General features: G+C 54.4%; 11 non-coding genes and 1 pseudogene across 11 annotated transcripts; all 12 read right to left on the minus strand.

Moving 5' to 3' along the window:
• Positions 1-1,378: 1,378 nt before the first annotated feature.
• LOC113910668 lies at positions 1,379-1,459 on the minus strand. Its single transcript, XR_003516170.1, has one exon. It is a non-coding gene; the product is annotated as a small nucleolar RNA SNORD115 (small nucleolar RNA).
• A 1,594-nt stretch (positions 1,460-3,053) lies between these two features.
• Positions 3,054-3,134, minus strand: LOC113910671. Its single transcript, XR_003516173.2, has one exon. It is a non-coding gene; the product is annotated as a small nucleolar RNA SNORD115 (small nucleolar RNA).
• A 1,568-nt stretch (positions 3,135-4,702) lies between these two features.
• LOC113910680 lies at positions 4,703-4,783 on the minus strand. Its single transcript, XR_003516182.2, has one exon. It is a non-coding gene; the product is annotated as a small nucleolar RNA SNORD115 (small nucleolar RNA).
• A 1,571-nt stretch (positions 4,784-6,354) lies between these two features.
• Positions 6,355-6,435, minus strand: LOC113910679. Its single transcript, XR_003516181.1, has one exon. It is a non-coding gene; the product is annotated as a small nucleolar RNA SNORD115 (small nucleolar RNA).
• Positions 6,436-8,024: 1,589 nt separating this feature from the next.
• LOC113910676 lies at positions 8,025-8,105 on the minus strand. Its single transcript, XR_003516177.1, has one exon. It is a non-coding gene; the product is annotated as a small nucleolar RNA SNORD115 (small nucleolar RNA).
• A 1,576-nt stretch (positions 8,106-9,681) lies between these two features.
• LOC113910674 lies at positions 9,682-9,762 on the minus strand. Its single transcript, XR_003516175.1, has one exon. It is a non-coding gene; the product is annotated as a small nucleolar RNA SNORD115 (small nucleolar RNA).
• Positions 9,763-11,324: 1,562 nt separating this feature from the next.
• On the minus strand, positions 11,325-11,405 carry LOC113910694. Its single transcript, XR_003516195.1, has one exon. It is a non-coding gene; the product is annotated as a small nucleolar RNA SNORD115 (small nucleolar RNA).
• A 1,560-nt stretch (positions 11,406-12,965) lies between these two features.
• Positions 12,966-13,046, minus strand: LOC113910693. The gene has a single exon (XR_003516194.1). It is a non-coding gene; the product is annotated as a small nucleolar RNA SNORD115 (small nucleolar RNA).
• Positions 13,047-14,639: 1,593 nt separating this feature from the next.
• On the minus strand, positions 14,640-14,709 carry LOC113910703 (annotated as a pseudogene).
• Positions 14,710-16,311: 1,602 nt separating this feature from the next.
• LOC113910686 lies at positions 16,312-16,392 on the minus strand. Its single transcript, XR_003516186.1, has one exon. It is a non-coding gene; the product is annotated as a small nucleolar RNA SNORD115 (small nucleolar RNA).
• Positions 16,393-17,995: 1,603 nt separating this feature from the next.
• On the minus strand, positions 17,996-18,076 carry LOC113910698. Its single transcript, XR_003516200.1, has one exon. It is a non-coding gene; the product is annotated as a small nucleolar RNA SNORD115 (small nucleolar RNA).
• A 4,377-nt stretch (positions 18,077-22,453) lies between these two features.
• Positions 22,454-22,534, minus strand: LOC113910704. Its single transcript, XR_003516202.1, has one exon. It is a non-coding gene; the product is annotated as a small nucleolar RNA SNORD115 (small nucleolar RNA).
• Positions 22,535-22,797: the final 263 nt, after the last annotated feature.

Consider the following 22,797-nt stretch of genomic DNA (forward strand, 5'->3'; position numbering starts at 1 on the left):
AGAGGGTAGGCCTGGTGTCAAAAAGCCATTCTCTGGGGCACCTACCCCTGTGGCCAAGAGATGCCAGTCCCAAAATCGTGGCGCTGCCTGGCAAGGCTTCAGGCCAGCCGTCACATGGTGGGAACCGCAAGAAAGGGGCAGGCTACAGGAGCCGAGATCCCCATACCTGGACCCTGAAACAACAGAGAGCATGGACCCCGAGGGAGCCGAGCCTTGCTGAGGCTGCCCAGAAGGGCCGGCACACAAGCTACCTGAGAGGCAGCACGGTTTGGGAGAGAGGCATGGCATGCAGGGAGCTTGTCCTGGTAGGGAGGGCCAAGGCCTCACCTTCCCACAGATTGGCCATCTGGGACTCCCTTGAGGGCAGGTGCCCTTAAAACATGGGAAGCCATGGCCCCCCAGGGTCCCCAGGGTAGAGGAATGGATGCTGGGCCAAACACATGCACGCAACCAAGGCATGTAGTGCACTGCCCGCCACTCAAAGGGGGGGGGGGCTCTCCCTGCATCTGCTAAGCCTCTTCCCCTGGATAATTCCATTAAGTCTAGAGTGTCAGGGCCAGAACCCCAGGGCCATCGCCTGTTGTGCCCAGGGTCTTGAGATTCCCCTTCTAGACCCGGTGGGCCCTTGCTGTCTTGGTAGCCCAAGGGATCGAGTAGGGGAGCTCCCCGCTTTCCTGAGGGGGCCCAAACTCCTTGGGAGTCAGGTACATGCAAAAGAAACTCTGGGCTGTTCTGCCCGGGGCACCTTGCCAAGTGCCAGAGCTTCAGCAAACACCGAGGGCTGAGGGGGACAGCCGCCAGTGGTCCCAAGGGGCCCATGTCCACCATCTGGATGGGGCCATGGGGAACACCATGAAGTAGCAAGATCCCTCAGCTGAACTGGGTGATGGCAGCATCCCTGCATTTTCTAGTCCTTGTAAGGGACCCAGCCCATCTTTCATTTCTCTTGCATGTGGGATGGCTCAAGGGTGGATAATCAAGGGGGAAGTCCACCCTCTCCAGACATCCTGGGCTCTCAGCCATATTCCCTCATGACCCACCCCAATGACATGTGCGGCCTCCCTCCAAGTGCAGTGGCTTCCACTCACCTGCCACGGTTGTGGCTGCACAGAGACACTGGCCACAATGGTCCTCTGAAAGACAAAAGGAGATCAAGGTTGCAAAGCAATGGCTCTTCAGGAGGCGTCCTTGGAGGAAGAATGGGTCGGCAGGCAAGACCGAAGGCTTGATCCACTTGTGGGCACCTGGAAGCCCACAGTCAGTTCAAAGCCACAGTGGGGAGCCTTGAGGGAATGTTTGCCTTAAGCCCCAATCTGAAGCCCTCGACCAGGGCCCCGAGCATCCTTGGGATGCTGACCCCATCCAGATCCCCTCCATTGGGCCTCAGCGTAATCCTATTGAGCATGATTTTTAGGTCATCATCTCTCTTCGAGACATTATGAGTTCTCATCATTGACCCAAGGAAGGCAGTGGTGACGTGGGATGCTCTCCTGTCCCCTGAACCTGCTTAACAGGGATGCTTACTGCAGAGTGGGATGTCCAGCGGGAGGGGTGGGGGCACAAGACATTGGGCATCTTGCAGTGCCTGGACCTAGCAAGACTTGGCCCTCAGGGCGGGATCTTCATCTGGCAACAGGATCTGGGGAGAGAAGGGTAGGCGAGGTGTCAAAATGCACTGCTCTGGGGCACCTGCCATTGTAGCCAAGAGCTGCCAGTCCAGAAAGCCTGGCATTGCATGGCAAGGTGTAAGGCCGACTGGCATACAGTGGGGGATTGCACGGAAGGGGCAAGCTACAGGAGCAGAAATGCCCATACCTTGACCACAAAACAACAGAGAGCGTGGCCCTCATGAGAGCCAAGCTTTGCTCATGCTGCTCCCCAGAAGGCCCAGCATACAGGCTTCCTGAGAAGTAGCACGCTGTGGACTCTGGGCCAGGCATGAAGGGTGGGTGCCCTGGTATGTACAGTCAGGCCCTCGCCCTCCCACGGATTGGCCATCCCTGACACCCGGAGTTGAGCTGGTGCCCTCGAGGACAAGGGGACCCATGGCCCTCAGGATCCTGAGGGCAGAGGAATGGATGCTGAGCTAACAGCATGCTCACAACCAGGCATGCCACCCATTCCCGCCATGCACGGAGAGCCTTTCCCTGCACCTGCTTGGCCTCATCACCAGGATCACACCCTTAGATCTAGAATGCCCCGATGATAGGCCCAAGGACATCACCTGTTGTGTCCAGGGACTCAAGATTACCCTCCCAGGCCAGATTGGCCCTTCCTGTCTCGGTGACCCAAGGGATTGGAGAGGGGAACACCCCAGTTGCCCCGAGGGGGCCCAAGCTCCTTGGGAGTCGGTTGCATGTGACAGCAGCTCTGGGCTCTCCAGCCCAGGGCAACTTGCCAAGGTCCAGGGCTTCATGAACACCCCAGGTCTGAGGGGGACAACTACCAGTGGCCCCAAGGGGCCTATATCCACCATCTGGATAGACACATGGGGCACACCATGAAGCAGCGAGCTCCCTTAGCTGATTGTTGGCTGACAACAGCGTCCCTGCACTTTCCGGTCCTTGTCAGGGACCTGGCCAATCTTTTGATTCCCCTGCACCTGGGATGGCCCAAACACGGACCTTCAGTGGGGAAATCCATGCTCTCTGGCTGTCCAGGTTTCCCAACCCAACCCTCACGTGGCCACCTCCAGACACAGGCCTCCCACACCCACTCTGGACAGTGTCTATGGCCTCCCTCGAAGCCCAGTGGCTTCACTTATCTGCCGTGTTTGTGGCTACACCGAGACCCTGGCCACTAAGGCCCACTGAAAGACACAAAGAGACCAGGGTTGCTAAGCAATGGCTCCTCCGAAGGCATCCTGGGAGGGGGGATGGGTCAGCAGGCAAGGCCGAAGGCCCGAGCACCTCTTGGGCAACTGGAGGCCCACAGTCAGGCCAGAGTCAAAGCAGGGAGTCTTGAGGGATTGGTCACTTCAAGCCCCAAACTGCAGCGCTTCCCCAGGGCCCTGAGCATCCTCAGAATGCTGACTCCGAGATGGTCCCTCCATTGGGCCTCAGCGTAATCCTATTGAGCATGATTTTTAGGTCATCATCTCTCCTCGAGACAATATGAGTTCTCATCACTGACCCAAGGAAGGCAATGGAATGACGGCGAGCCCTCTCCTGCCCCACAAATATGCTTACCCCGGGTGCTTACTGTAGAGTGGGATGCCCCAGTGGGGGGTAGGGACCCAAGGTGTTGGGATTCCTGCCAGGACTTGGCCTAACAAGACTTGAATCTCAGGGCGGGAACTTCATCTGGGGACAGGACCTGTGGAGGGAGTGGTAGTCTAGGTGTCAAAATGTCCTGCTCTTGGGCACCTGCCCCAGTGGCCAAAAGCTGCCAGTTCCAAAAGCCTGGTTCCACGTGTTAAGGTGTTAGGCAGGCCGGCACACGGCAGCAGACCAGAAGGAGGGGCAGGCTACAGGAGCAGAGATACCCATACCTGGACCCCTAAACAACGGAGAGGGTGGTCCCCGAGGGAGCCAAGTGTTGCAGATGCTGCAACCAGGAGAAGGTCCGGAACAGGCTTCCAGAGAGGTAGCACGTTGTGCGCATCAGCCCGGGTGTGAAGTGTGCATGCTGTGGTAGCTAGGGCCAGGCCCTCGCCATCCCATGGATTGGCCATCTGTGGCACCAGGATTGGGCAGGTGCTTCCCCAGGGCCTCCAGGGAAGAGGAATGAATGCCGGGCCAAACGCTTGCTCCCAATCAAGGAGGAGCACCCACTGTCTGCCTTGCAGGGGAGGCCTCTTCCTGCACCTGCTGGGCCTCTTCCCTAGGATCACCCCCTCAGGACTAGAGTGCCCTGGAGAGAGGCCAGGGCCATCACCTGTTGCGTCCAGGGACTCTTGATTCCCCTCCAAGGCCAGGCGGGCCCTATACAGTCTCAGTGGACCAAGGGATCAGGGAGGGGAGCTCTCCTGATGCCACGAGAGGGACCAAGTTCCTTGGGAGTCAGGTGCATGCAATAGGAGCTCTGGGCTCTCACGCTCGGGACATCTTGCCAATGGCTATGGCTTCAGGACCAACCCAGGGCTGAGAGGGACAGCCATTAGTGGCCCCAAGGGTCCCACATCCACCATCTGGACAGACCCATGGGGCACACCATGAAGCAGCAAGAGCCCTGACCTGTTAGTGGGCTGACGGCGTTGTCCCTGCACTTTCCAGTCCTTGTCAGGGACCCGGCCAACCTTTCATTTCCCCTGCACGTGGAATGATCCAAGGGCGGACCTTCGAGGGGGAAGTCCTCCCTCTCCTGACATCCAGGGCTCCCAGCCCAAAGCCCTTGCGGCCACCACCCAGACCCGGCCTCCCGAAACCACCCCAATGGTGTTTGAGACCTCCCGCCAAGCCAGTGGCTTCCAATCACCTGCCATGTTTGAGGACATGCTGAGACCCTGGCCACCATGGCCCAGTGAAAGACACAAGGAGTCCAGGGTTGCTAAGCCTAGCCCAAGTCCTAGGAGGGGGAATGGGTCGGCAGGCTAGGCCAAAGGCCGAAGGCTTGATTCCCTCGTGGGCACCTTGAGGTCTACAGTAAGGCACAACAAATGCGGGGAGCTTCAAGGGATTGGTCGCTTCAAGCTCCAAACTGCAGCAGTCCCCCTGGGCCCCTAGCATCATCGGAATGCTGATCCTGGGTTAGCCCCTCCATTGGGCCTCAGCATAATCCTATTGAGCATGATTTTTCAGTCATCATCTCTCTTTGAGACAATATGAGTTCTCATCATTGACCCAAGGAAGTCAGTGGTGACCCGAGCGGGTGCTCTCCATTCCCTGAAACTGCTCATCAGGGGTACCTACTGTAGAGCAGATTATGCCGGGGGCATGCAGAGGCATGAGACGTTGGGCCTCTTGCCGGTGCTGGGCCTAGCAATACATGGCCCTCAGGGCAAGATCTTCAATTGGGGACACACTCTGGGGAGAGAGGGGTAGGCCAGCTCTGAAAGCACCCTGCTCCGGGGTACCTGCCCCTGTGACCAAGAGCTGCCACTCGCGGAATGCTGGCAATGATTGGGGAGGTGTGAGGCCACCCGGACATGTTGGAGGAACGCAAGGAAGGAGTAGGCTACAGGAGTAGAGATACCCATACCTGGACCCCGAAACAAAGGAGAATGTGGCCCCCAAAGGAGCCAAACTTTGCTGATGCTGGCCCCCAGGTGAAGGCCCGGCCCATAGGCTTCCTGAGACGTAGCACATGGTGGGCACTCAGCCTGGCGTGAAGGGTGCGTGCCCTGGTAGGTAGGGCCAGGCCGTCACCCTCCCACTGTTGGCCATCTGTGTTACCCGGAGGTGGTCAGGTGCTCTTGAGGACACGGTGAACCACTGCCCCCAGGGCCCCCAGGCCAGAGGAATGGATGCTGGGCCAACAAAGTGTGCACACAACCAAGACATGCTGTCCCTTGTCCTCTGTACAAGGAAGGCGTTTCCCTGCACCTGCTGGGCCTCTTCCCTGTGATTAATCCCTCAGGTCTAGAATACCACTGTAAGAGGCCCAGGTTCTCGCCTGTTGCACCCAGGGACTCAAGATTCCCCTCCTAGGACCGGTGGGCCCTTCATGTTTCAGTGGCCAAAGGGATCAGGGAGGGGACCTCCCCATATACCCCTTGGGAGCTGAAGTATGCAAAAGGAGCTCTAAGCTCTACAGCCCGGGGCACCTTACCAAGGGACAGAGCTTTAGGAACAACCCAGGGCCACGGGGGAGATCCAACAGTGTCCGCAAGGGGCCCATCTCCACCATCTGGACAGTCTCATGTGGGACACCATGAAACAGCGAGGTCCGTCAGCTGAACATGGGCTGACAGCGGTGTCCCTGCACTTTCCGGTCCTTGTCAGGGACCCTGACAACATTTAGCTTCCCCTGCATGTGGGATGGTCCAATGGTGGGCCTTCATCGGAGATGTTCACCATCTCCAGACATCCAGGGCTCCCGGCCTGACGTCCATGTGGCCGCCTCCCAGACGTGGGCCTCCTGACCCCACCATGAAGGCATCTGCAGCCTCCCTCCACTCACAGGGGCTTCCACTCACCTGCATGGTTGGAGGCCATGATGAGACACTGGCCAGCATGGCCTGCTGAGAGGCACAAAGAGACAAAGCAATGGCTTCCAGGGAGGCGTCCTGGGAGGGTGAATGAGTTGCCAGGCAAGGCTGAAGGTGTTAACACCTTTGGGCCCCTGGAGGCCCACAGTCAGGCAACAGCCACAGGGGGAGGCTCAAGGGGTCAGTCGCCTCAAGCCCTAAGCTGCAGCACTCCCCAGGGCCCTGAGCATCCTGGGGATGCTGATCCAGGAATGGTCCCCTCCATTGGGACTCAGCGTAATCCTATTAAGCATGATTCTTAGGTCATCATCTCTCTTCAGGACAATATGAGTTCTCATCGTTGACCCAAGCAAGGCAATGGTGACATGGGCAGGTGCTCTCCCATCCCCTGAACCTGCTTACCGGGGTGCTTACTTAGAGCAGGATGCCCCGGATGAGCTGGGATGGGGGAAGAGACGTTGGGTTCCTTGCAGGTGCGGGGCCTAGCAAGACTTGACCCTCAGACCAGGATCTTTATCTGGGACGGGATCTGGGGAGAGAGGGTTAGGCCTGGTGACAAAACACCCTGCACTGGGACACTGTTCCTTTGTCCAGGAGCTGACAGTCCGAAACCATGGCAGCGCGTGGCAAGGCTTGAGGCTGGCCGGTATAAGCCGGGGGGCCACAAGGAAGAGGCAGGCTACAGTAGCAGAGATGCCCATACCTGGACCCCGAAACAATGGAGAGTGTGGCCACTGAGGGATCAGATTCTTGTTGATGCTGCCCCCTAAGAAGGCCCAGCACAGAGGCTTCCTGAGAGGTAGCACACTGTGGGGGCTAGAACCAGCGTGAAGTGTGAATACCCAGGTAGGTAGGGCCAAGCCCCCGCCCTCCCACGGATTGGCCATCTGTGGTACCTGGAGCTGGGCAGGTGCTCTCAAGGACACGGGAGCCATGGCCCCCAGGGTCCTTAAGGCAGAGGAATGGATGCCGGGCCAACCACATGCACACTATCAAGGCATGCTGCCCACTGCCCGCCATGCAAGAGAGCCCTCTCCGTGCACCTGCTGGGCCTCTTCTGGATCATTCCCTCAGGTCTAGAGTGCCACGATGATAGGTGCAGTGCCATTGCCTTTGTGCCCAGGGACTTGAGATTCCCCTACAAGGCCCGGTAAGCTCTTCCTGCTTCAGCGGCCTAAGGGCTCATGGACGATGCTCCCCAGCTGCCCTGAGGGGGCCCAAGCTCCTTGAGAGTTGGTTGCATGTGACAGGAGCTTTGGGCTCTCCTGCCCGGGGCACCTTGTGAAGGGCCGAGGCTTCAGGAACACCCCAGGGCCAAGTGGGACAGCCGCCAGTGGCCCCAAGGGGCCAAAGTTCTCCATCTGGATGGGATATGGGGCACACCATGAAGCAGCAAGGACCCTCAGCTGAACGTGGGCTGACTATGGCGTCCCTGCATTTTCTGGTCCTTGTCAGGGACCCAGCCAACCTTTCACTTCCCCTGCACCTGGTTTGGCCCAAGGGGGACCTTTAATGGAGAAACCCACCCTATCTGGACAACCAGAGCTCTCTGCCAGATGGCCATGCAGCCGCCTCCCACACACAGGCCTCCTGAACCCATCCCGATGGCATCTGCGGCCTCCCTGCAAGCCTAGTGGCTTCCAGTCACCTGCTATGGTGAGGCCACATGGAGACCCTGGCCACCACAGCCCACTGAAAGACACAAGGGGACCAGGGTTGTTAAGCAATGGCTCCCTGGGAGGCATCCTGGGAGGGAGAATGAGTTGGCAGGCAAGGCAGAAGACCTGAGCACCTCTTTGGCACCTGGAGGCCCACAGTCACCCACAGCCACAGTGGGAAGCCTCGAGGGAATGGTCATTATAAGCTCCAAACAGCAGCTCTCCCCCAGGGCCCTGAGCATCCTTGGGATGCTGACCCAGTGATGGTCCCCTCCATTAGGCCTCAGTGTAATCCTATTGAGCATGATTTTTAGGTGATCATCTCTCTTCAAGACAATATGAGTTCTCATCATTGACCCAAGCAAAGCAGTAGCAATGCGGGTGGGCACTCTCCTTCCCTGAATCCACTTACCGGGGGAGCTTACTGTAGAGTGGATTACCTTGGATGGTGCCAGGGAGGAGACGTTGGGCCTGTTGCCAGGACTGGGCCTAGGAAGATTTGGCCCCCAGGACAGGATCTTTGTCTGGGTACATGATCTGGGGAAAGAGGTTTAGGCCTGGTGTCAAAATGCCATTCTCTGGGGCACCTACCCCTGCAGCCAAGAGCTGCCAGTCCTGAAATCTTGGTGCCGCATGGCGAAGCACGAGGCCAGCTGACACATGGCGGGAACCGCAAGAAAGGGGCAGGCTACCGGAGCTGAGATGCCCATACCTGGACCCTGAAACAATGGAGAGCGTGGTCCCTGAGGGAGCCGAGCCTTGCTGGGGCTGCCCCCCAGGAAAGGCCTGGCACACTGGCTACCTGAGAGGTTGCAGGGTGTGGGAGTGAGGCATGGCATGCAGGGAGCTTGTCCTGGTAGGGAGGGCCAAGGCTTCACCCTCCCATGGATTGGGTATCTGTGACACCGAAAGCTGGGCAGGTGCCCTCCAGGACATGAGAAGCCATGACCCCAGGGTCCCCAGGGTAGAGGAATGGATGCTGGGCCAAACACATGCATGCAACCAAGGCATGCAGCGCACTGCCCACCACGCAGTGGGCTGCCTCTCCCTGCACCCCTAGATAACTCCATTAAGTCTAGAGTGTCAGGGCGTGAGCCCCAGGGCCATCGCCTGTTGTTCCCAGGGACTTGAGATTCCCCTCCTAGACCGGTGGGCCCTTGCTGTCTTGGCAGCCCAAGGGATCGAGGAAGTGAGTTCCCAGCTGCCCTGAGGGGGCCCAAACTCCTTGGAGTTGGGTGCATGCAACAGGAATTCTGGGCTCTTCAGCCCAGGGCAACTTGCCAAGTGCCAGGGCTTCAAGAACAACTGAGGGCTGTGGGGGACAGCCACCAGTGGTCCCATGGGGCCCACATCCACCATCTGCATGGGCATATGGGGAACACCATGAAGCAGTAAGACCCCTCAGCTGAACTGGGTGATGGTGGCGTCCCTGCACTTTACAGTCCTTGTCAGGGACCCGGCCCATCTTTCACTTTCCCTGCATGTGGTATGCCCCAAGGGCGGACCATCAAGGGGGAAGTCCACCCTCTCCTGACATCCAGAGTCCCTAGCCCGATTCCTATGTGGCCACCACCGAGACATGGGCCTCGTGAATCCACCCCAACAACATCTGCGACCTCCCTCCAAGTGCATTGGCTTCCACTCACCTGCCATGGTTGTGGCCACGCCGAGACACTGGCCACCACAGCCCATGAAAGACACAAGGAGATCTGGGTTGCAAAGCAATGGCTCTTAGGAATGCATCCCTGGCCTAAGAATGGGTCAGCAGGCAAGGCCAAATCCTTGAATCTCTCATGGTCACCTGGAGGCCCACAGTCAGTTCATAGCCACAGTGGCAAACCTTGAGGGATCGGTCACCTCAAACCCCAAAATGCAGCACTCGCCCAAGTCCCCAAGCATCCTCAGGATGTTGACCCTGGCATGATCCCCTCCACTGGGCCTCAGCATAATCCTATTGAGCATGATTTTTAGGTCATCATCTCTCTTCGAGAGAATATGAGTTCTCATCATTGACCCAAGGAAGGCACCTGCGACACAGGCGGGAGCTCTCCCATCACCCAAACCTGCTTACCGGGGGTGCTTGCTGTAGTGGGGTATGCCTGGGGGAGGGGTGGAGGCATGAGACGTTGGGCATCTTGCAGTGCCTGGGCCTAGCAAGATTTGGCCCTCAGAGTGGGATCTTCGTCTGGGGACAGGATCTGTGGAAAGAGAGGTAGGCGAGGTGTCAAAATGCACTGCCCCAGGGCACCTGCCATTGTAGTCAAGAGCTGCCAGGTTGGAAAGCCTGGCATCGCATGGCAAGGTGTGAGGCTAGCCGGCATATGGCAGGGAACTGCATGGAAGGGGCAGGCTACAGGAGCAGTAATGCCCATACCTGGACCCCTAAACAACAGAGAGCATGGCCCCCATGAGAGCTGAGCCTTTCTGATGCTGCCCACCCCCCAGAAGCCCCACAGGTTTCTCAAGAGGTAGCATGCTGTGGACATGAGGCCAGGCATGAAGGGTGCGTGCCCAGGTAGGTAGGGTCAGGCCTTCGCCTTCTCATGGATTGGCCATCTGTGGACCCAGAGCTGGGCAGGTGCCCTCGGGGACATGGGGAGCCATTGCCCCATGGCTCCCAGGGCAGAGGAATGGATGTCAGGCCATCTGCGTGCACACTACCAAGGTATGCCGCCCATTGCCTGCCGTGTAGGGGGCCCTCTTCTGGCACCTACTGAGGCTCTTCCCCAGGATCACTCCCTCAGATCTAAAGTGCTGTGACAATAGGCCCAGGTGCCTGTTGCATCTAGGGACTCAAGATTACCCTCGTAGGCTGGGTGGGCCCTTCCTTGTCTCAGTGGCCCAAGGGATCAGAGAGGGGAACTCCCCAGCTGCCTCAAAGGGGCCCAAGCTCCTTGGGAGTCGGGTGCGTGCAAATGGAGCTCTAAGCTCTCCAGCCCAAGGCACCTTACCAAGGTCTGGGGTTTCATGAACATCCCAGGTCCGAGGGGGACAGCCGCCAGTGGCCCCGAGGGGCCCAAGACCACCATCTGGATGGGCACATGGGGCACACTGTGAAACAGCGAGATCCCTCAGCTAAATGTGGGCTGAGGACGGCATCACTGCCCAGCCAACTTTTGACTTCCCCTGCATGTGGGGTGGCCCAAGGGCGGACCTTCAAGGGGGAAGTTCACCCTATCCAGACATCCAGGGCTCCCAGCCCAATGCCCATGCAGCTGCCACCCAGACCTGGCCTCCTGAACCCATGCCGATGGCATCTGTGGCCTCTCTCCAAGCCCAGCAGCTTCCACTCACCTGCCACATATGAGGCCACGCTGAGACTTTGGCCACCATGGCTGCTTTAAGACACCAGGAGACCAGGGTTGGTAAGCAATGGTTCCCCGGGAGGCATCCTGTGAGGTGGAATGGTTTGGCAGGCACGGCCAAAGACCTGAACCCCTCTTGGGCACCTGGAGACCCACAGCCATAGCATGGAGCCTCGAGGGATCTGTTGCCTCAAACCCCAAACTGCAGTGCTCCCCCAGGAACCCGAGCATCCTCGGGCTGTTGACCCCGACCCCAGGATGGTCCCCTCCACTGGGCCTCAGTGTAATCTTATGGAGCATGATATTTAGGTCATCATCTCTCTTTGAGACAATATGAGTTCTCATCATTGACCCAAGCAAGGCAGTGGGCGAGCGCTATCCTATCTCCTGGACCTGCTTTCTGGGGTGCTTACTGTAGAGCAGGATTTCCCAGGGCTGGGATGGGGGCATGAGACATTGGGCCACTTGCCATGGCCATGCCATGGCTGGGCCTAGCAAGTCTTAGCCCTCAGGGCAGGATCTTCATCTGGGAATGGTATCTGGGGAGAGAGGGGTAGGCCAGGTGTCAGAACGCCCAGCTCCATGGCACCGGCCCCTGGGGCTAAGAGCTGCCACTCCCAAAAGCCTGGCATGGCGTGGCAAGGTGTGAGGCCAGCCAGCACATGGCGGGGAACTGCAAGGAAGGGGCAAACTACAGGAGCAGATATGCCCATACCTGGACCCTGACAAAACGGAGAGTGTGGAACTCGAGGGAGCTGAGCCTTGCTGATACTGCTTCCCAAAAGTCCCGGCACACAGGCTTCCTGAGAGGTAGCACCCTGTGGGAATGAGTGCCCTGAGAGGTATGGCCAGGCCCTCAACCTCCCACGGATTGGCCATCTGTGGACACGGAACTGGGCAGGTGCCCTCGAGGACACGGGGAGCCATTGCCCCATGGCTCCCAGGGCAGAGGAATGGATGTCAGGTCATCTGCGTGCACACTACCGAGGCATGCCACCCATTGCCCCCCATGTAGGGGGGCCCTCTCCTGGCACCTGCTGGGCGTTTTCCCTGGGATCACTCCCTCAGTTCTAGAGTGCCACATTGAGAGGCCCATGCCATCACCTGTTGTGACCAGGGACTCGATATTCCCTTCCTAGGGCAACAGGCCCTTCCTGTCTCGGCAGTCCAATAGATTGGGGAGGGAATCTCCCCAGATGCCCACAGGGTCCCAAGCTCCCTGGGAGTCGGGTGTGTGTGACAGGAGCTATAGGCTCTCCCTCCCAGGGCAACTTGCCAAGGGACTGGGCTTCAAGAACAGCCCAGGGCCAAGGGGGACAGGGACCACTGGGGCCCATGTCCACCATCTAGATGGGCCCATGGGGCACACCATGAAGCAGCAAGAGCCCTCAGCTGAACGTGGGTTGACTATGGCGTCCCTGCACTTTCTGGTCCTTGTCAGGGACCCAGCCAAACTTTGGCTTCCCCTGCATGTGGGATGGCACAAGAGTGGAACTCCACCCTCTCTGGACATCTATCGAGTCCCTGGCCCAAAGCCCATGTGGCCACCACCCAGACAGCGGCCTCCTGAACCCACCCTGATGGCTTCTGCAGCCTCCCTCCAAGCCCAGTGGCTTCCACTCACCAGCCATGGTTAAGGCCACACCGAGTCCCTGGCCACCACCACCCGCTGAAAGAAACAAGGAGACCAGGTTTGCTAAGAAATGGCTCCCCGGGAGGTGTCCTGGCAAGTGGAATGGGTTGGCAGGCAAGGCTGAAGACCTGAGCCCCTCTTGGGCACCTGTAGGCCCACAGTCAGGCCACAGTCACAGCAGGGAGCCTCAAGGGATCAATGGCCTCAAGCCCCAAACTGCAGTGCTCCCCCAGAACCCCAAGCATCGTCGGGATGCTGACACTGGGATGATCCCCTCCAATGGGCCTCAGCGTAATCCTAGTGAGCATGATATTGAGGTCATCATCTCTCTTTGAGACAATATGAGTTCTCATCATTGACCCAAGCAAGGCAGTCGTTATGCAGGCAAGTTCTCTCCCATCCCCCGACCTGCTTACCAGGGGTGCTTACTGTACAGCAGGATGCCCCTGGCAGGGTGGGGCAGAGGCACAAGATGTTGCACTTCTTGCCGTGTCTGGGCCTAGCAAGACTTGGCCCTCAGTGTGGGATCTTTGTCTGGGGACACGATCTGGGGAGAGAGGGTAGGCCATGTGTCAAAATGCCCTTCTCTAGGGCACCTGCCCCTGTGGCCAAGAGCTGCCAGTCCTGAAATCATGGTGCCACGTGACAAGGCGTGAGGCCAGCGGGCACATGGCAGGGACTGAAAGGAAGGGGCAGGCTACAGGAGCAGAGATGCCCTTACTTGGACCCCAAAACAACAGAGAGCATGGCCCTTGAGGGAGCTGAGCCTTGCTGAGGCTGCCCCCTAAAAGGCCTGGCACACACGCTTCCCAAGAGGTAGCATGATGTGGGCACAAGACCCGGCATGAAGGACGCATGCCCTGGTAGGTAGGGCCAGGCCCTCGCCCTCCCATGTATTTGCCATCTGTGGCACTCGGAGCTGGGCAGGTGCCCTTGAGGACACGGGGAGCCACAACCTCCGGGGCCCCCAGGGCAGAGCAAAGGATGCCGGGCCAACAACCTGCACACAACCAAGGCATGCTGCCCACTGCCCACCATGCAAGGGGGCCCTCTCCCTGCACCTGCTTGGCCCCTTCCTGGGATCACTCCCTCAGGTCTAGAGTGCCATGGCGAGAGGCCCAAAGCCATCTTCTGTTTGCCCAGCATCTCGAGATTCCCTTCCTAGACCTGTTGGGCTTTTTCTGTCTTGGCGGCCCAAGGGATTGGGGTGGGAAGCTCCCAGCTGCCCGAGTGGGCTCAAGCTCCTTGGAGTTGGGTACGTGCCACAGAAGCTCTTGGCTTCCCGCCTGAGGCATCCTGCCAAGGGCCTGGGCTTCAGGAACAGTCCAGCGCTGAGGGGGACAGCAGCAAGTATCCCCAAGGGGCCCATGTCCTCCATCTGGAGGGGTCCATGCAGCACACCATGAAGCAGCAGGAGCCCTCAGTTGAACGTGGGCTGTTGGCGGTGTCCCTGCACTTTCCGGTCCTTGTCAGGGACCCAGCCAAACATTCCTTTCCCCTGCAGGTAGGATGGCTGAAGGGCAGGATTTCAAGGGGGAAGTCCACCCTCTCTGGACATTCAGGACCCCCTACCCAATGCCCATGCAGCAGCCACCCAGACATGGGCCTCCCGAACCCACTCCAATAACATCTGCAGCCTTGCTCCAAGCCCAGTGGCTTCCACTCACCTTCTATGGTTGAGGCTGTGCTGAGACCCTGGCCACCACGGCCCACTTGACACAAGGGGACCAGGGTTGTTATGCAATGGCTCCCTGGGAGGTGTCCTGGGAGAGGGAATGAGTCAGCAAGCAAGGTCAAATGCCTGAGCCCCTCTTGGGCACCTGGAGGCCCACAGTCAGACCCACAGCTACAGCAGGGAACCTCAAGAGATGGGTCACCTCAAACCCCAAACTGTGGCGCTCCCCCAGGGCCCCAAGCATCCTCAGGATGCTGACCCGAGGGTGGTACCTTCTATTGGGTCTTAGTGTAATCCTATTTTAGGTCATCATCTCTCTTCGAGACAATATGAGTTCTCATCTTTGACCCATGCAAGGCAGTGGTGACGCTGTTGGGCGCTCTCCCATCCCCTGAACCTGCTTAAAGGGGTGCTTACTGTAGAGCAGGATACTCTGGCGGGGGGGGTGCAGGTGTACAAGACACTGGGCCTCTTGCCGTGGCTGGGCCTAGCAAGAGTTGGCCCTCAGGGCAGGATCTTAATCTGGAGATGGGATCTGCGGAGAGAGGGGTAGCCCAGCTTTCAAAATGCCCTGCCTCGAGTCACCTGCCCTGAATCAAGAACTGCCACTCCCAAACACCTGGCACTCCGTGGCAAGGCCTGAGGCTGGCCAGCACACAACAGGGGACCACAAACAAGGGGTAGGCTACCAGAGCAGAGATGCCCATACCTGGACCCCGAAACAATGGAGACCGTGGCCCTAGAGGGAGCTGAGCCTTGCTGATGCTGCCCCCCAGAAGGAGGTCTGGCACACAGGCTTCCAGAGAGGTAGCACCCTGTGGGCATGAAACCTGGCGTGAAGTGTGCTTGCCCTAGTAGGTAGGACCAGACCCTCGCCCTCCCACTGATTGGCCATCTGTGGCACCCAGAGCTGGGCTGGTTCCCTCGAACACATGGGGAGCCATGGCCCCCAGGACTCCCAGGGCAGAGGAATGGATGCTGGGCCAACTGCGTGCACGCAACCAAGGCATGTCACCCAGTGTCCACTGTGCAGGAGGGCCCTCTCCTGGTACCTGCTGGGCCTATTCCCCGGGATCACTCCCAGAGGCCTAGAGTGCCATTGTGAGAAGCCCAGGACCATTGCCTCTTGTGCCCAGGCGCTTGAGATTCCCCTCCTAGGCCTGGTGGGCCCTTCGTGTCTCGGCTGCCCAAAGGATCAGGGAGGGGAATTCCCCAGCTGCCCCAAGGGGACCCAAGCTCCTTCAGAGTCAAGCGCATGTGACAGGAGCTCTAGGCTCTCCCACCATGGGCACCTTGCCAAGGGCCTGGGTTTCAGGAACAGCCCAGGGCTGAGGGGACAGCTGCTAGTGGCCCCAAGGTGCCCACATCCACCATCTGGATGGGTTCATGGGGCACACAATGAAGCAGCAAGAGCCCTCTGCTGAACATGGGCTGATGGCGGTGTCACTGCACTTTCCGGTCCTTGTCAGGGACCCAGCCAACCTTTCCCTTCCCCTGCACGTGGGATGTCCCAAGGGCGGACCTTTAAGGGGTAAGTCCACCCTCTCTGGGCAACCAGGGCCCCTGGCCTGATGCCCATGCGGCCGCCTCCCCAACACGGGCTTCCCAAGCCCACCGTGATGGCATCTGTAGCCTCCCTCCAAGCCCAGTGGCTTCCACTCACCTGCCATGGTTGAGGCCGCACCAAGACCCTAGACACCATGGCCCGCTGAAAGACACAAGGAGACTGGGGTTGTTAAGCAATGGCTCCCTGGGAGGTGTCCTGGGAGGGGGAATGAGTCAGCAGGCAAGGCCAAAGCCCTGAGCACCTTTGGGTACCTGGAGGCCCACAGTCAGACCATAGCCACAGCAGGGAACCCCTAGTGATCAGTCACCTAAAGCCCCAAATTGTGGCACTCCCCCAGGGCCCTGAGCATCCTCGGGATGCTGACCCAGGGATGGTTCCCTCCACTGGACCTCAGCATAATCCTATTGAGCATGATTTTTAGACCATCATCTCTCTTCAAGACAATATGAGTTCTCATCATTGACCCAAGCAAAGCATTGGTACCCAGGCAGGCACTCCCCATGCCCCAAACCTGCTTACCGGAGGTGCTTACTGTAGATGTACAGTACAGGATGCCCCATTGGGGGTACATTGGCACCTGACATTGGGCCTTTTGCTAGGGCTGGGCCTAGCAAGACTGCTCTCAGGGCGGGATCTTCATCTGGGTACAGGATCTGGGGAGAGAGGGGTAGGCCAGCTGTCAGAATGCCCTGCTCCAGGGCACCTGCCCCTGCGGCCAAGAGCTGCCAATCCTGAAAGCCTGGCACCACGTGACAAGGCCTGAGGCCGGCCGGCACACAGTAAGACCCGCAAATAAGCGGAAGGCTACAGGAGCAGAGCTGCCCATTCCTGGACCCCCAAACAATGGAGAGCATGGGCCCCCAGGGGAGCTGAGCCTTGCTGATGCTGCCCCCCAGGAGAATTCCCAGCACACAGGCTCCCAAGAGGTAGCATGCTGTGGTCACGGGGCCCAGCATGAAGGGTGTGTGTCCTGGTAGGTAGGGCCAGGCATTCACCCTCCCACCAATTGGCCATCTGTGGCACCCGCTGCTGGGCAGTTGTCCTCGAGCGCATGAGGAGCCACAGTCTCCAGGACCTCCAAGGCAGAGGGATAGATGCTGGGACAACCGCATGCATGCAACCAAGGCATGCTGCCCACTGCCCACCATGCAGGGGGGACCTCTCCCTGCACCTGTTGGGCCTCTTCCCTGTGATCACTCCCTCAGGTCTAGAGTGCCACCATGAGAGGCCCAGGGCCATTGCCTCTTGTGTGCAGGGACTTGAGATTCCCCTCCTAGGCCTGGCGGGCCCTTCTTGTCTCCGTGGCCAAAGGGATCAGGGAGGGGAATTCCCCAGCTGCCCCAAGGGGCCCCAAGCTCCTTGGGAGTTGATGCATGCGACAGGAGCTCTGGGCTCTCCCACCCGGGGCAACTGGCCAAGTCCGGGGCTTCAGGAACAGCCCAGGGCCAAGGGAGATAACTGCCTGTGACCCCAAGGGGTCCATGTCCACCATCTGGATGGGCCCATGGGGCACACCATGAAGCAGCATGAGTCCTGAGCTGAACATGCACTCACCACAGCGTCCCTGCACTTTCCCTTCCTTGTCAGGGACCCGGCCAAACTTTCGCTTCCCCTGCACGTGGGATGGCCCAAGGGCGGACCTTCAAGGGGTAAGTCCACCCTCTCCAGACATCCAGGGTTCCCGACCCGATGACAATGCGGCCTCCACCTGGACACAGACCTCCCAAATCCACCCCAATGGCGTCTGTGGCCTCTCTCCAAGCCCAGTAGCTTCCACTCACATGCTATGATTGAGGCTGTGTCAAGATCCTGGCCACCATAGCCCACTGAAAGACACAAGGAGCCCAGGATTGCTAAGCAATGGCTCCCCGGGAGTCATCCTGGGAGGGAATGTGTCGGCAGGCAAGGCTGAAGGCCTGAGACCCTCTTAGGCACCTGGAGACCCACAGTCAGTCCACAGCCACATTGGGGGGCCTCAAGAGATTGGTCGCCTCAAGCCCCAAACTTCAGTGCTCCCCCAGCGCCTTAAGCATCCTTGGGATGCTGACCCCAGAATGGTCCCCTCCATTGGGACTCAGCATAATCTTATTGAGAATGATTTTGAGGTGATCATCTCTATTCGGGACAATATGAGCTCTCATCATTGACCCAAGCAAGGCAGTGGTGACATGGGCAGGTGTTATCCGTCCCCCAAACCTGCTTACTGGGGGGTGCTTACTGTAGATTGGGATGCCCTGGGGGAGGTGCGGGAGCAGAAGACATTGGGCCTCTTGCCTGGGTTGGGCCTAGCAAGACTTGTCCCTCAGGGAGGGATCTTTGTCTGGGGATGGCATTTGGGGAGAGAGGGGTAGGCCAGCTGTCAAAACGCCCTGCTCCTTGGCACCTGCCCCTGCCCCCACGAGGTGTCCGTCTTCAGATCTGTGCTCTTAACCTTGGATTTCTGATTGAAGCATAGCATTCCTGAAAATCTGTGCCTTTTCTTTGATCCCATATGAATGGAACATTTGGTCTCCAAGAGATTCTGAGTATTGTTAATGTTCACCACCCCCCGCCCCCGGTGGAAAGCCAGGCACACAGGGTTCTGAAGTTTATGATTTTTGGCCATGATTTACTGGGTTTTTGATCAGGAGCCCCAGTTGGTGTGACCCAGTCTTGGAAGCTGCATGGAATAAGCCCCTTGTGGCATTCAAGTTTGTACCATGTTTCGTTTTGAATAGGGTTTGATAGGGCATGGAGCACCATGGAAGATCTCCCTTGCCACATCATCCAAGCAGAATGCCGGGCTTACTACAGAGCATGATGCCCATGTACACACGATTTTGGGCCTCTTCTTGGAGCTTGGTGGTGTTGCACTTGTGTGGATATGTTGTTTTTCTTCCTTTTCAGAAGTAATCTGTTTAATGAGAAGTAGGATATTTGTCAGAACAACCTTTCCCTCTGCGTTATTTTTTGTGTTCTTTTTCTTTATATCTGTATAAGCCATTTAATACATGAATATGTTCATAATATGTGAACCCATGGATGCATAATTATAGTGTATTGGCAAATTGATATATATCTACTTTCTTAAAAACATTGTAAATTGGCCCCTAGTCTTCATTTATGTTTCTATATATCTATTATCTATTTATCTATCATCTATCTATCTATCATCTATCTATCTATCTATCTATCTATCTATCTAATCTATCATCTATCTCTCTATCATCTATCTATCTATCTATCTATCTATATATCTATCTATCTATCTATCATCTATCTATCCGTCCATCTATCTGTCCTGTCACAAGTAGGCCTAGCTGTTCTGATTCATTATTTAAACTCTTTCTGCATTTTCAATAATTTTACTTTTTAAGCTCATTTATTTTTGGCTTCAATTTCATTTTCTTAGTATAATAATTTAATATATTTCAGGAACTCTCATGAAGTATCAATGTGATTTTATATGGAATTGTTTTTCAGTAAAACATATTTCCCATCATTAAAAGATATTTGTTCTTTATGATCAAGGCAACTTTCTGTCTATTTTTCAAAAGCTATGTTTTTTTTTATGTTTTCCTTCCATATTCTGCTAAGAGCATTTAAATTGTGATTCATATACTCCATCATTCCGGTATACAGGTGAGCCTATGGGATCAAAGAAACATGAAGTCATGAGGGAGTTCCTTTCATATTTTGAAGAATTTCCTATTTATTTCTACAAAAGTACCTTTGAAATAGTTTTTGTATTCCTGGTTGTTTCATTCTTTAAGACATAGATTTTTCCCAAATAAATTTTCCAAGTACTTTGAACACCAGTGTCCATATTGGGTAAAACTTATTTGGTCAGAGTTCCCAACATGAACAACTGGCAATACCAATAGCTCACAAATTTTTTGTTTACTTTTATTTAAATTCAACTAGCCAACATATAGTACATCATTAGTTTCTGATGTAGAATTTAGTAATTCATCAGTTGCTTATAATGCCCAGTGTTCATCACATCACATGTCCTCCTTAATGTCCATCACTGAATTACCCCATCCCCCCACCCACCTCCCCTCCAGCAACCCTGTTTGTTTCCTATAGTTACGAGTTTCTCATGGTTTTTCTCCATTATTTCTTCCCATTCAGTTTTCCCTCCCTTCCCCTATGATCTTCTGCACTATTTCTTATATTCCCCATATGAGTGAAATCATATGATAATTGCCTTGCTCTGGTTGACTTATTTCACTCGGCATAATACTCTCCAGTTCCATCAATGTCAATGTAAATGGGAAAATTTCATCCTTTTTGATGGCTGAGTAATACTCCATTTTATTTATGCATATTATATATATATATATATATAATTCCTAAATTGTCATAAGTTTTATCAATCCACCAGAGTCACAAGTAAGCTATATGAATTCTTTTCAGTGTCCTCCAACTAAGATCCATGGGATGAATTTTTGCATCTCACCCTCTGACCACCATGGATGTCAAAAGAAAAAGTGGTCTGAGACTCAAATGCAGACTCTCACTGTTCTCATCTCTGAAGTGTATTTGATATATTTCTTCAACCTGGACACATACTGACTTGTGTCATGTTTCCCAGCGGCCATGAAGGACAGATATCCTCCACTGCCATCTTACACATTTCTTTGAAAATAACAAATTTATGCTTTCCAGAGATTCTATCATGTCAGGATGACACAGGAAGAAATCAATCCTCTATTATTTAGTTTTCCAAAAGGAGTCAAACATATTTATTGTCTTTACATGGGCTTACTCTTTTGCCCTAGCTTTTTTGTGTCCTGTATCTATGATCAAATGCATCAACTCACCTCATATCATTATGACAACCACTGCTTGAATGTTCAACTGAAGACACAATGAGGGAAAAAGAGTTATGGAATTGTTCCAAATGAAGACTCCTTTGAGGAAACATGGATCATGTAATAAAGCCTGAAATATTAACATTTGTTAGGTACATGGAATCTTAGAGACATTGTATAGCACAAAGGATTGCCTTGAGGTTATCTCAAGTCTGAAATTCCATGATTTCCCCAGTGATAATGCATAAAAAATGAATGAATGAATGAATGAATGAATAAAAAAGAAATTTGTAAATTAATTAATCAATTAATTAATATCTGAAGAATAAATATAAATTTACCTTATGAAAATGCTGAGCACCATTCCTTCACCATAAAGGAGAAGTTCTTGTTTACAAACAAGCTTCTAGATTGGAAAAGCAGTCAGGATGTGTCTGGTAAAATCAAGTTCCCTATGGTCTATTTCTTGTTTACACAGCAATAGTGGTATGTGGATAATTGGGCTTGGCTATTGACCATGAACACCCATAAAATGACCTTGTAAAATTATGTAGAATTAGTTTTATGGAGTCTTGAAAATGTGTTCACTACCCATCACTGAGGCAAAACCTTGCATGAGGTTTTTTAGGTCATGGCCTAAAATATATTCTTTTTGTTCAGACTCCTCTTGCATTTCTTCTTAACATCTTCCAATCAGCACTGCAGAAATTTTTCTTTGTAATATATATCTTTATTTCTGTACTTTGGGCAAACAAGACCTCATGATGTAGATGATACTATAGCTCCAAAATCTCATCATCATATTTATATAAGTACTTCCAAAATTGTTTTTTTTCTTTATGGTGCCACCTTCTAAAGGATCTGTGTCTTGAGAAGAACTTCAAATGTGAAGCTAGTGTTCCACCTGGCAAAGCTAAACAGATTAAGGTGCCAATTAGGAAAAACTGGCATCACCAATAACCCATAATTCCTTACATTGATATTTTAAAGACCTAATAATCCTCAGGGGCCATGATGTAGTTATCTGAATACTCAGGTGTCTTTTAGCCAAGGCCAATTGGCAGATTAATTCCTGCATTTCACTCTCTGGATGCTATGGACATGATCCTTCCTTAGAGGAATTTGTTTTGAGGATCTGATGATAATCCCAGCAGTTATTATCCCTTCAGTATATTAGAATCAGTTTTCAACCTGTGCACAGAGAGATGGTAGTGTTTCCTGAGGGGGTGCGGCTGGGTAGTAAAGGAAATATTTCCTCTATTTGGAGTGTGATCCATTTCAGGTATAATTAAAATGTTTCCAGCGATGCTTTCCCAGTTGCCTGACTCCCAGACAGAAATCAAACATCTACAACACTTAACTTTCTGAAAGTAGTCACTTATTTATCTTCTTAAGTCAGACCTCTTATATAGTCTAATTTTCTGTGTCACCTATATCTATGATCAAACACATCTACTCACTTTGAATTTTAATGCAACAACAAAATCCCTTTCAGAACTTCCAACTAAATAACATGATGGGAAAAATATAGCTAAGGACTAGCCTTGAGGATGGCCCTCTGTGACTAAATATGGCTCACCAAATATAGCCTAAACTTGAGGATGTGTTGTTATCATGAAACCTATAGAGAAGTTTCCCTGAATGGACTTGTTGCTTGAAGACCAAAAACCCATTTCTCTAGAAGGGAAATATGGTTCTTCAACCTTTTGCTTTGGCATTAGTGACTACACTGGGCTTCAGTGCAAAATTTCTGAGCATAATTTTTAGGTCATCACTTCTCTAGAAGACAATATGAATTCTCATCTTTGATCCGACTACAGCATTACCTGCAAAATTACACACTTTGACCTGTATATGCTCATCAGAGATAGATTTTGCAATTTGTGATGCCAAAATAGACATGACTTGTACCATATACCATCATGAGCACCTGGCTGACATAGGTTAATTCTGTGGCAACAAACAGTGCTCTTTTTTAAGAGTCATTTTCTGTGTGGACAGTTGTAAGACAGATTACAAAATGTTTTACTACATCTCTCATGGACTCATGACTTATCCATACTCTATGTTAAGCA

Source organism: Zalophus californianus, chromosome 6 (assembly GCF_009762305.2).
Source record: "Zalophus californianus isolate mZalCal1 chromosome 6, mZalCal1.pri.v2, whole genome shotgun sequence".
NCBI classification, from domain to species: domain Eukaryota; kingdom Metazoa; phylum Chordata; class Mammalia; order Carnivora; family Otariidae; genus Zalophus; species Zalophus californianus.